Consider the following 13,264-nt stretch of genomic DNA (forward strand, 5'->3'; position numbering starts at 1 on the left):
GTCGGCGGGAACCCAGAACTGTAGTGGCGACCGCCGAGGAGGGTAAGGGAGAGATGCGGCGTGCCGGTCGTGAGCCCTGGGCCCTTAAACCAAGCAAGAACTCCCGCCCCCCATGAGCCACCGAGCATGCCCTCCCGCTCCTGTAGTGAGCCGCCGAGCAAGCCCTCCCGATCCCCCCCCCGTGAGCCGCCGAGCACACACACGCAGAGCCACACAGACACATACATGCAGAGTCTCGCGCGCACAGAATTCACAGTTCATATAAATATATTAGCACTGAGCACGTGCGTTCTAAGTCACACTTCTTTGTGTTTTGTCAGTGAAATTGATTTGATTTTGAATTTAAAACATCACCATCACAAATACAATGTGTGTGACAAAAGACAAAGAAGTTTCACTTAAAATGCGCATGCTCGGCACACACACACACACACACACACACACACACACACACACACACACACACACACACACACACTTTTTATTTGTTTGGAAGAACCCTTGAAGTATTTTGCAAAATTTCGGGGAACCCCTATCTGGATCACACATATTAGGTTCGACAGGGGTAAATCACAAAATTAAGCTGTAGGGTTAATAAATAATAATTAACTCATACTTTTGAATAAACAATGTGTATATATTTTGTAATGATTTTTTTTTAATATAATTGTTTTTTATAAAGTTGTTAACGAAAAAAAGAAGTTACATTGTAATGTTTTATAATACATTCACAATTGAAAATAATAAAAGTTTTAATAGAATAACATTGATTCTAATTGCCTCCTAATTGAAGTTCAACATGTTTCAACAGAACACTAGAAGCTCATTAAGCCACTACAGAATCTGCGTAACCTTTTCACTGCCAGAGGTGACTACAATACATTGAAGAGTAATATTAAAAGTTCCTGGTTTGCAATCCGGACGCGGTATGGTGGAGCATCTGCATGAGGGACCGATAGGCACTCCGGTAGAGCCTCCCCATTTACTTACAAGTGTAATTTCATGGACTTATTTGTATCTTTTATGTGTTTATGTAATACAACACCTCTCCTCCATTTGTCATCACTGAGGGGAAACAACACATTGCAACAGAAGATACTCTGCAATCACCACATTTATGACGTGTCACTACTCACATCTGGTCATGTGAGTGCTAGTCTCTTTATATATTTAGTTACCTTGCATCACTACTCCCCCTGCCACCGGGTACAAACCCCTATTGTCTCTGTACTTCCGAGACCTACGTCGAGAGAGAAAGGAGCTTGGTTGTGTACTACATCAGGAAATATTTGCTGTAACAGAGGTGCCAAACTCTGCAACAGATGTGCAACAGATGTGCAGATTACTCACACATGGGCGTGTGAGTCTTTCAATTTAAATATATTTTCAGTCTATTACTACACCCTCTCACCCCGAGTCCCCTCTATCTATTGGGAGCCTTAGAAGAGAAGCATATATCTTCACAGAGCATTTTACTTATATACAGACCACTCACACATGGCCGTGTGAGTGAATTAATATATTATTTTGTCCTACACCACCTAGACTTTATTTCATCCATAAGGTCATTTGTAATTATACTTGTTAACCTATTTTTTTTATTGTCTTTCCTTGTGCGCAAGCTGTTACTCTGTCCCCACTTCACCAGATACATCGCAACAGATCACAAAAGTTGAATGGCAATTCATGTAAAAGTTAATCTTATAAATGTTGGACGTAACGTTGGACATAAATGTAGTCGGACTTACACTAAACTTACAGGCTGTGCATGCTGCACAGGTATAGAAGCTCTTGGTACTATGTGCCAGTAATACTTGGGAGAGAAAAGAACCCCAATGGAGAGCACTCAATCAGATGCACAATGTACAAAAACCAGGACGGGATATCTCTACAATGATGTGTGAATGTGTACATTAAAAACCATTTTTATTAGAGTCATAACTCAAATTAAAATAATATGGATGCTAAGTACCAGGGTGAATGAGACTCAAATGAGCCAAAAAAGCGCAGCGAAAGTAAAAAATACCTGGTCTCAAGTGTATAGTGTGGGCTACTACCCTTGATGATATGTGCAGGGTAGAGCCAGATGTAATCAACACCCACTGGATTCGGTGTCAGGTAGTAATTGGTCACTAGTATGATCACCTGTGTCTGTCAGTAATCTAGTTTAGGGTAGTGGTGAGTGGTGTTATATATACCAGGTCGCAAGGTATCGAGAGGTAAGTATGTCAGGTAAGTGTTCACCATAATAGACTCTCGCAGGGACAGACCATGATCACCAGTAGTAAGGAAAACCAGATCAGCAGGTCGCTGCCATAATCCCTGAGTGGTTGCTGCTGAATAAAAGCACCACAACTGTATTAAAGCACTCACACACACTGACTAAGTTCTACCTTCACGCAGATATCTTGTAGAGTATATCTGCTACAGGTAAGTGACCATGGGTCCAGTAGGTAGAAAAAATAAAAATTGTAGTACACAAGTAGTGCATACACTCGAACGACGATAAAATCAACAAGAGGCACTGGTAGCATAAAACGGCAGGAAACGTGGCGCTGCTTAGTAGCTGTACACTCTTTGGCTAATGCTTAGTGTCTCAGTGCCACGATTAACTGCTCAAATATACCGGTTACAAGCTCAATGCTTAAGACAAACTCTCTGTTAGGGAGTTAGTATGGGTCCAGGACGCGCTCCGATCACGAGCTGGGCTTGAGCCTTGAGAAAGCTTTTGCCTAAGCGAAACGTACGTCGGCAGTGACGTCATTATGTCAAGGGGCGGGACAAACGCTCGTGATCCCCTCAGCACTCCACACGAGCACAAGGAGCAGACCACAGGGTTTGATTACTGTCTTCATACAGGGTTTGATTACTGTCTTCATTTGCTATTGCCATTAATCTTACATTGACTGTTGTGGACTCCTGGTGCTTCTTTGCAAGCTGCTTTCTTGCAGGCTGTGTTCAGCCTTGACTGTACCATTGCACTCAGTTTCTGGTAGTACATGAACTACTGGCATTGACTGTAGTGGATTCTTGCTTCCCTGCTATTAGCTGTTTAGCTGTATTTAGCCTACACTGTATGTTTGCTATCTTTTTTCAGGGGTGTCTGATTTGACCAGTTATAGGGGAAGGGAGGCTTAGGGAAGTACCTCTGGGACCTTTTGGATCAGGGGGAATGGGCTAGATGAAGAGGTAGTCCCTCGAAACGTTGCCCCCCTAGCATACTTGCCGTTCTCCATTTTTTGTGTATATTCCTTGTGTTTCATGTTATTTTCCCCTTTTCCTTTTTCCACCCCCAACCCCTCACTTTGTGACATGCCCATTTGTGATACTGGTTTCTACAAACACATTTGATTTATTTATGGTTTGTTTTATTATTAAATGTTTATTCTGCATTACAACTGTTTTCATCATTTAGCTATTAGACAGTGAGTGCTGGTACTTACGTAGATTTGATAGATTGTAAGCTCCACGGGGCAGGGACCTGTGCCTGCAAAATGTCTCTATAAAGCGCTATGTATAACTAGCAGCGCTATGTATAACTAGCAGCGCTATACAAAAACATGCTATTATTATTATATTTATGAAATATTTGCCTGATTTTCGGGGCCATTTGATTGTACTGTGTGATGAAATACATTTTATTACTGCAATTCCAAATCGGATTTTTCTTTTTGTTCTCCAAAAGGCTCTGTCAATTTTTTAAACTGGGATACTGTATGTTCAAGATCATTGGAAGAATATTTTCTTTCAAAGAAATTGGTTCTTAGATCGCTCGCCTGAGGCACAAAAGCCTCATCACTAGAACAATTGCTTCTCAGGCAAACGAACTGTCCCTTGGGAATATTTTTAATCCAATGTGGATTATGATGGCTGTCAACCATAACGTAATTGTTGGCTTGTATGGACCTAAAAAAAAATATATACTGTTGTAATTAAAAAGTCCCCGACATGATGACAAGTGCCACAAAGGTGAGTTTTCTTCCGGTGGAACTAAACAGAAAGTGGGGTTGATGTAACAAGGTGTTGTAGCAGGAACGTGTTCCAGTAGCAGTAGTAATAGATGGCAGTGCAGGTTCTGTAGTAGATTTTCCTGTGGTCCTGCAACACCACAAGTTTCTGTTCTTCCACGTTTCTCACACAATTAACAAACCTAAAATTGGGACAGTTAGTGAGGTCTCAAAGTAATGTCTATTTTATAAAGGAAGAGCTGAAAAAAAGATACAAGTTGTTAATAATGTGACTTGTCTTTTCTTTCTTCTCTACAGTTTTTGAGGTGAACAGAAGTTAATGGAGAGCAATGTATATACGATGGCTCACTTGTATGTAACCACAGTTTGAAAGGAATGGGGGCCACAGGCCACACCAGTGACTACTTTCTTATTACATAATAAAAATACTGTTGTAATTAAAAGTCCCCGACACGATGACACAAGTGACACAAAGGTGAGTTTTCTTCCGATTAAACTAAGCAGAAACAGAAAGTGGGGTTGATGTAATAAGGTGATTGTAACAGGGGACTTATCCCTGTTCACAAATGTGCCTCTAATCCAGCAGTGTGGTGGTTAATTGCTGGTAGGCAATTAACTAACACCACCTGCCTTATTAGATGGCTTAGAAAAGCCTGTCTTTTGAGACAGGAAGTGAGACTCCTTAGCTCACACCTGAGCTGAACTTTGGAGACAGAGCAGAGATTCCTTAGTCCACAACGGGGCTGAACCAAGGAAGGGCAGATGTCTTGAGCGACAAGCTGACCACAAGACAAAAGGGGACAAGATTCTAAACTTGGAGCCTGACATTTTCTGTGCACACAAGGGTGCGGTTCCAGGAGAGCAGAGAAGCTTCCCCTACAGCAGCCCAGCTAACAGATAAGACTTTTCCGTATAAGTCTATTATCTATGTCTGTGTATTGATAAATGTCTCCATGATTTGGGGCTGGTAAATAGCTTAGCTAACCAACCCAGTCAAAGAGGGCTGAGCTACATGTATATACTGTATAGTCTCCAAAGCCGAGATAGGGGTTTTTGGTTGGCTCACTTTTGCGCTTATGTTGATTTTTTTGCTGTTTAAAGCGACAGGCACAGTAAAGCCTTGTTATAATTTCACCTTACAACAGTCTCCATTGTGTATCTCTGCACATGTCCTCCTACATATCGTGTCAGAAATTTGGGATGAGAGGTGGCCTTTGAAGTTTAAAGGGCTGGAGAATGCCTGTGGAATTTTTTTTGTGTGCTTTTGCCTGCATACAGTCTTGCAAACAAACCTGAGCAACAAAAACAAAGATTCACCTGCAGCAGAGATCAGAATTAAAGGGATACACACCCAGGCAGGAAACTTACACTGCACTGAAACCTACAAAACCACAGATGGACTCTTTTCCCCAATCCCAAGAGGAGAGAGAGAGAGACTGCTGAAGTAGGTAAAACCTTATTTGCCTATCACAACGTGTAATATGGTCATTGAAATAGGGGTTTTGCCTTCCAGCCATAGTCAGGGTACAAGAAGTGAGTCAGCCCTTAAAAGGGATAGGTGTTTGTTGTTTTCAAAAGTTTCGCTGAAGCAGTGAATACAGATGGTGACCCGCGAGCGGTCCGGATTTTGCAAATAAAGGTTGCCACACCGCATAGGACTACCAGCTGTGAATTGAGTATATGAAGAAAAGTGTGAAAATTGATGTAAGACTGTGCTGAAGCAGGGGAATTTTTAGCAAACAAACGCTGAGTGTAAAATTGCCTTACCAGGGAAAAAGGGATTGCTGAACTGTGTAAAAGGTATTCCAAAGCCAATTGCTGAGTGTTGAGTCACCCTGCCGGGAGAGAAAGAAATATTCCACTGCAAAGAATGGGTTTTTTTTTTTCTGCAAGTAAAAAACTCTGCCTATGTATCTTGGGAGCAAAACAGGCCCCCAAAGTGTGAAGTGTGAATGCCATAATACCCAAAGATGAGACTGAAAATTACTGAACTCAAGCAGAAAACCAAATTCTGTTGCTGAAGCGGAGGGATTGTACATAGCAAGTAAATAGTGTAAAGCAAATGCCTTTGCTGAAGCCAGAAAATGGGTAGCTAGCAAGCACTGTATTTAAAGAAATAGAACCCTGGGAATTTAAAATGGCCACCCAGCTGAAGTCAAATACAGACTCTGTAAAAATAGGGAAGAAAATGTGTTCCTGGTGTAAATAACCCCACCACACGGAGCAGTGTCCCTTCAGGCCTTATTCAGACGTTGAGAATGAATGCATGCACAGTAATGCTAATGTTGTAAAACTTACCCAAGGGAAGGAAAAGTCTTCAGAGAGGCCTGTGAGAGCTATGACCTCTACAAGCAAAATATGCCCACCTGTATGACTACAACTATTGGGGGTTCTAGCAAATACAGTGACAACAGCTGCAATAGCACCTCCTGAGGTCAGGAAGAAAAATATACCTGATAGCCCCAAAATGGAGGACAAAATACGGCGTTCCTGTAATGAACCCTACCCCACGGAAGAGTGGCCCTTCCAGTCCGATGAGGAGGAAGACATCTCTTATGGGGAACCCAAACCGAGTCACACCCACAAAACACCCCAAGAATGGTGGGGGTGCCTGAACTAGGTACGAACCGAAAAGACCACTCCCTATGATGACGAATATGATCGGCGGGAGAAAGAGCGGGAGCAGTGGATCACCGAATATTTCCGTCCGCTATTACAGTTGCAAGAAAAGCCAGGTGGATCCAGTGACGCTGCTAAAATTTCAAATGAAGATGGAGACCCCAGTATCCCTAAGGGGACAGTGTCATCCAATACAAAAAGGCGAAAAAAGAAAAGTGGTTCTTCACTTACCGTGGAAGGAACAGACATCTGCAGATCTTGGAGGAAAAGGGGGTCCGAAATGCCCTGCAGCCTAGAAAAAAAATGGAGAAGTCGTCCCGCGGATGACCGAATATGAAGAGGGCCCAAGGCAGAAGTCGTGTACCCCAAAGAAGTGTCTGTCCGGTGCTAATAGTGGAAAAAACTCAACCAACCATCCCAGGGAAGCGGAGCCGGAACCAGTGAGTGACGATCCCTTGACCAGCCCTGGGGATGCCCTGAAGGATGCCAGGCGTGACTGTGATCTGCTCCAGGAACAATTGAAACTGAAGAAAGATGATTACGCAGAGCTACTGAAAAATAACGTGAAGCTACAGAAAGATGTGCTCACAATGCACTCTTTGGCCAGGACAAAATTGGACGATCTCAAGACTGAACTAGATACTGCAAACGCTACTATTTCCGCCATGGATGAAAAGCGGAGCCAACCTGATAAAATGATGGCTAAGCTGAAGCAGAAGTATGAGGAGGCACTGAAGCAGATGACAGTCTTCCAGCAAGAGGTTCACACTCTTCGCATAGAGCTGAATGCCTCACAACAGGATGTCAACAGTGTCCGGACAGACGTAGACGTATCTCAGAAGAAGGTTCATACACTCCACAGAGCACTGGGTGCCTCACATCATGAGATCAACAGCTGCCGCACAGAACTGGAAGTCTCCAGAAAGGACCTTCTCAGTCTCACTGAGGAGCTGGACATGTCAAAGAAAACTATCCTACATCTTAACTTAGATCTCAAAGTCTCTCAGAAGGAGCTTCAGAACCTAAACCTGGAGATGGAAGTCTCACTGCCTCCACCCGCCCTCTCAGCACTATGCCACCGCCCTCTCACTGCCTCCGCCCGCCCTCTCAGCACTATGCCGCCGCCCTCCAAGTACTATGCCACCGCCCTCTCACTGCCTCCGCCCACCCTCTCAGCACTATGCCACCGCCCTCTCACTGCCTCCGCCCGCCTTCTCACTGCTATCACCCGCCCTCTAAGCACTATGCCACCGCCCTCTCACTGCCTCCGCCCGCCCTCAGCACTATACCGCCGCCCTCTCACTGCCTCCACCCGCCCTCTCAGCACTATGCCGCCACCCTCTCACTGCCTCCACCCGCCCTCTCAGCACTATGCCGCCACCCTCTCACTGCCTCCACCTGCCCTCTCAGCACTATGCCGCCACCCTCTCACTGCCTCCGCCCGCCCTCTCAGCACTATGCCACCGCCCTCTCACTGCCTCCGCCGCCCTCTCAGCACTATGCCACCGCCCTCTCACTGCCTCCGCCCGCCCTCTCAGCACTATGCCACCGCCCTCTCACTGCCTCCGCCCGCCCTCTCAGCACTATGCCACCGCCCTCTCACTGCCTCCGCATGCCCTCTCAGCACTATGCCACCGCCCTCTCACTGCCTCCGCCCACCCTCAGCACTATGCCACCGCCCTCTCACTGCCTCCGCCCGCCCTCTCACTGCTATCACACGCCCTCTAAGCACTATGCCACCGCCCTCTCACTGCCTCCGCCCGCCCTCAGCACTATACCGCCGCCCTCTCACTGCCTCCACCCGCCCTCTCAGCACTATGCCGCCACCCTCACTGCCTCCACCCGCCCTCTCAGCACTATGCCGCCACCCTCTCACTGCCTCCGCCCGCCCTCTCAGCACTATGCCACCGCCCTCTCACTGCCTCCGCCGCCCTCTCAGCACTATGCCACCGCCCTCTCACTGCCTCCGCCTGCCCTCTAAGCACTATACCGCCGCCCTCTCACTGCCTCCGCCCGCCCTCTCAGCACTATGCCGCCGCCCTCTCAGCACTATACCGCCGCCCTCTCACTGCCTCCGCCCACCCTCAGCACTATGCCGCCGCCCTCTCACTGCCTCCGCCCACCCTCTCAGCGCTATGCCGCCGCCCTCTCACTGCCTCCGCCCGCCCTCTCAGCACTATGCCACCGCCCTCTCACTGCCTCCGCCCGCCCTCTCAGCACTATGCCACCACCCTCTCACAGCCTCCGCCCGCCCTCTCAGCACTATGCCGCCGCCCTCTCACTGCCTCTGCCGCCCTCTCAGCACTATGCGCCGCCCTCACCACTGACCATGCCAGCCCTCATGCTGCCACTGTCGCAACAATGGTAATACCGGACACATAGGTGTCCGGTATTACCTCCAATTTTATACCGTACAGGCAGCAGAATAACCGGCCTGTCCGGGTGAAAACCGGACACCTGGCAACCCTACCCACAGATGACGAAAGCCAATATAGTGGTGATTCCTATAGAGGGTAAGGACCCTATATGTTGTGGTAGCTACAGCCCAATTTCATTGCTAATACGGATCTGAAAAGCTACAGTAAAATCCTGGCTAACAGGTTGAGCCAAATATTTCCTAGGATTCATCCATTATAGTTACACAGTTACATAGTTATATAGTAGATGATGTTGAAAAAAGACATGCGTCCATCAAGTCCAACCTATGCTAAATTTAGACAGATACTTTATCCTATATATACTGTATATACCTTCTTATGGATCCAGAGAAAAAACCTGGGGCAGGTTTGCTTCCGATTCCTACTCCAACTCCTTCTCCTCTAGCATCGGTCCTTAGAAGAGAGAAACTTGAGCTACCATTGCTAAGTGTTCCATCGAAGATCTGGAAACGGCGGAAAGTAAAATGACAATTCACGTGTTTACGGCAGCCCGCTGTGCTATTGCAGCGGCCTGGAAAAAGGTGAACGCGCCCTCTAGACAGACGGTTTTACGGAGACTAAGGGAAATAAAAATGGAGCTCCTTTCAGCGCAATTGAGCCAAAAACTTGACAAATTTCACAAAATCTGGGAAATTTGGCCGGGCAATTAGGAACACATAGACATAACTACAGAGAAACTAGATAAATGGGCTTCTCCCCCCTCCCCCCCACCCCTTTCTTTCTCTTCTCTGTTCTTCTCTATTCTTTGCTAAATTCTACGAGAGTCACGCAAGGAGGCGGCTGCTTCCCTAGCACAGCCTAAGATGTGGAAACAGATCATATTAACACAAAGGGCCTCATGCAGAGAGCAGCGGTAAGGTGAATAGCGGCATTTTTTGGAGAGAAATGACTGTAGAACTGCAGGTACTGGCGAGTTTTAAAAAAAAGCGCCATGTTTTTTGTGTGATTCTCGCCGAGCTACCGGCAAGAACCTAAATTTCCCGTTCTAAAAATATCCATATTCAGAAATAACATGGAGAGAAATTCTCTATTTACCTCCGCCAAAAAAACTTGGCTGGAAGCTGGAGGTCGGCGGCCGGTGGGGGAGGAAAAAAAAAACCGCGTTTTTTTTTCAACACGTTTCAACAGCGCTCATATCGCTGGTTGAAACTCTCCATATGCAGAAAGGATTCTAAATGCAGTTTTCGGACCTTTCTGCATATGGAGAAAAAAACTCTCCATTAAAGCTTCTTTTTATTCCCCTCTCCAATTCTAAATAGCGCTGCTCTCTGCATGAGGCCCAAAGACTATGTTAAAACGAATATTTTATTTAAGCACTGATAACGAATTGTAGAGGCTTTTTTTGTTTTAAACACAACTGGTAATACTTGAACAATATGTGTGTACCAATGTTGAATATTTGTTGTGTCTCTCCAAAACAATAAAAAAATTGAAACAAAAAAAAAAAAAACCCCAGTGTCATATTATCCAATGACATCTCATAAGGGGAAAACTAAATTCCTCCTTGACTCCAAGAATTGGCAATCAGATTACTCCCTGGATCAACACCCTTCCCATGTATACTTATTTGGTATATCCCTGTATACCTTTCCTTTATAGCGCTGCTTCCCCGCCTCTGGGAGATTTGCACTATCTGGTGTTGTGGTGCTTCATACCTGTTGGTTCCAGGAGATGCTAAACTTCCACGATGTTGTAGAAACAGGACAGGCTTTTAGAGGGTTTCAGGCTGTAGTTCTGTAAGGATTCTGCTCAATCCGTGCCGGGTTTTCACTACGGTCCAGGTTTTCTGTCTCTCCTGCCCTTTCTGCTCTCTGTGGTTATTTTGGGTGCTGGCAGCCTGCTTTATACTGTATGAAAGGAAATAACCTGGGCACTGCGGATTTCTGCATAGAAAATGTATTAGCCAATAGTTGACGTTTCGGCCTCAAGGGCCTTTCTCAGAAGCAAATGGCACAATGAATAAATAACATGTGAAAAGTTCCATATATAGACCCCACCGCAAGTGTCCTTAATGGTCCCTGATGGGTGTAATTGTCTTCCTTAAATCTCAATCCGTCACTTGCAGATGATGCACAGGGCTGATCTCCATTCTCATTTGCTCCAAAATCTCCTTCTCCAAATCCCGCGATGTTATGACGTCATCAGTAGGTTCCTGTCCTCACGTTGTCCTGCCTTCTCTGAGCTCCGTTTTGCCATTTTGATGATGTGATTCTTTCCTTCATCCATTCCAGTAGTGGGGCGGTGCTTATCATTCACTCCTCCTTCCACATTCATTGGCAAGTGATGTCATCAGTAATCGGAGTCCCTGTACTGCTTCCCCTGTGAGGTTTATCAGTACACAAGAAAGAGACTTAGAAAATGTCTGCAGGGAGTTCTGGCATTCAGTGACTTCACTTAAAGTAATGGCTATAGAACAGGTAAAAAACAGCATGACAGGTATGGATAAAGATATACTTTTATTGCAACGTGAGGATTATTGGATATTCATGTTGGATACAGTTTCCAGGTGAGTGGAGGGAGCGGGAGGTGAGTGGAGGGAGCGGGAGGTGAGTGGAGGGAGCGGGAGGTGAGTGGAGGCAGCGGCAGGCTGCCCTGCCCACTGCCTGTCCCCGCGCCGGGGAGGTGAGTGGAGGGAGCGGGAGGTGAGTGGAGGGAGCGGGAGGTGAGTGGAGGCAGCGGCAGGCTGCCCTGCCCGCTGCCCTGCCCACTGCCTGTCCCCGCGCCGGGGAGGTGAGTGCAGGGAGCGGGAGGTGAGTGGAGGCAGCGGGAGGTGAGTGGAGGCAGCGGCAGGCTGCCCTGCCCACTGCCTGTCCCGCGCCGGGGAGGTGAGTGGAGCGGGAGGTGAGTGGAGGCAGCGGCAGGCTGCCCTGCCCACTGCCTGTCCCTGCGCCGGGGAGGGAGTTGAGCGGGAGGGAGGTGGAGGGAGGTGAGTGGAGAGGGAGGCGAGTGTGATGGGGGGGGGAGAGGACAGAGAGAGAGGTGTGTGTGTGTGTCCCTGTGTGTCCCTGTGTGTCCTTTGGCCGTCACTCCGCCTCAGGCCAATGAGAGGTGTGCGGGGGCGGGCGGGCCAAGGGACCAATGAGATTGCTGCTAGGGACACAGGCCATGCAGACATACAGTGCTTTCAGAAATATATAGTAGATATGAACGAAAGGAAAACATACAAACAATACACCAATCAGAGAACTCCAACAGCAGCAGGTAAAGAATCATCGTTCAGTAAGAAAACAGCCTAGGGATACATTATCGTTTAGTCCTCTTGGAAAAACTGTATCCAACGTCAATATCCAATAATCTTCACGTTGCAATAAAAGTATATCTTTATCTATACCTGTCATGCTGTTTTTTACCTGTTCTATACCCATTACTTTAAGTGAAGTCACTGAATGCCAGAACTTCCTGTAGACATTTTCTAAGTCTCTTTCTTGTGTACTGATAAACCTCACAGGGGAAGAAGTACAGCAGGCCTGCACAACTTGTAAAGTGAGAAGGGCCAAACTGCTCCAAAGAAAACTGATTTGGGCCGCACGGGTAAAATCATCATTATCATCATCATCATCATCATCATCATATTTCCTCCAGCACCCCTCATCATCATCCTCATCATATCTTCTCTCCCCCCCTCCCCCCCACAGAGATCATCATCACATCATATCACCCCCCCCCCACAACTCAGATATGAGGGTGATGATGAGGGGTGCTGGGGGAGATATGAGGATGGTCATACCAGATAGGGCCATAGACTGCTTTCCTGGGGCTCAAGACAACTGTTCCATTGCCCCCATCCCCCCCAGTGTCGGCAGCCTTTGCGAGACTCCCCCTCTCTCTCACACCCCCATTTCTCCCCCTCACACATAATACTCCCCCTCCACATCACACACAGATACTGACCCGCACAGACACTGACCCGTACAGACACTGACCCGCACAGACACTGACCTGCACAGACACTGACCCACACAGACACAGACCCACACAAACACAGACCCACACAAACACAGACACAGACACTGACCCGCACAGACACAGACACTGCAACACAATGCTAGCGCTCCTTCAATGTGTCGGCAGAGCGAGCTCAGGAGGGAGTGGGCAGCGTGTCAAAATGCTGGCGCTCCTTCCCTCCTGTGTCTGCAGATCGGGCTGGGGGGGCATCGCGGGCCACACAGGGAGTCCAGGCGGGCCGCATGCGTGTGAGTGAATAATAAGCACCGCCCCACTACTGGAATGGATGAAGGA

At 47.1% G+C, this 13,264-nt stretch overlaps 2 protein-coding genes across 6 annotated transcripts in view; both read right to left on the reverse strand.

Annotated features, from left to right (window-relative positions):
* LOC142466912 (uncharacterized) overlaps positions 1-11,188 on the reverse strand; it is a 28,215-nt gene extending 17,027 nt beyond the window's left edge. Inside the window, exons 1-3 of one of the 5 annotated variants that reach the window (XR_012788272.1) lie at positions 10,681-11,185; positions 9,338-9,468; positions 3,959-4,150 (exon numbers count right to left, since the gene is read on the reverse strand). The gene's annotated coding sequence lies outside the window, so the exon portion shown is untranslated. Of the gene's footprint in view, positions 1-3,958; positions 4,151-9,337; positions 9,469-10,680 lie in introns of those variants that run through there. The other 4 variants (XM_075572521.1, XM_075572522.1, XM_075572520.1 and 1 more) reach the window with 4 other exon arrangements.
* LOC142466919 (uncharacterized) overlaps positions 1-13,264 on the reverse strand; it is a 248,109-nt gene that overhangs the window by 123,274 nt on the left and 111,571 nt on the right.

This window comes from Ascaphus truei, chromosome 15 (genome assembly GCF_040206685.1).
Source record: "Ascaphus truei isolate aAscTru1 chromosome 15, aAscTru1.hap1, whole genome shotgun sequence".
Taxonomy (NCBI): domain Eukaryota; kingdom Metazoa; phylum Chordata; class Amphibia; order Anura; family Ascaphidae; genus Ascaphus; species Ascaphus truei.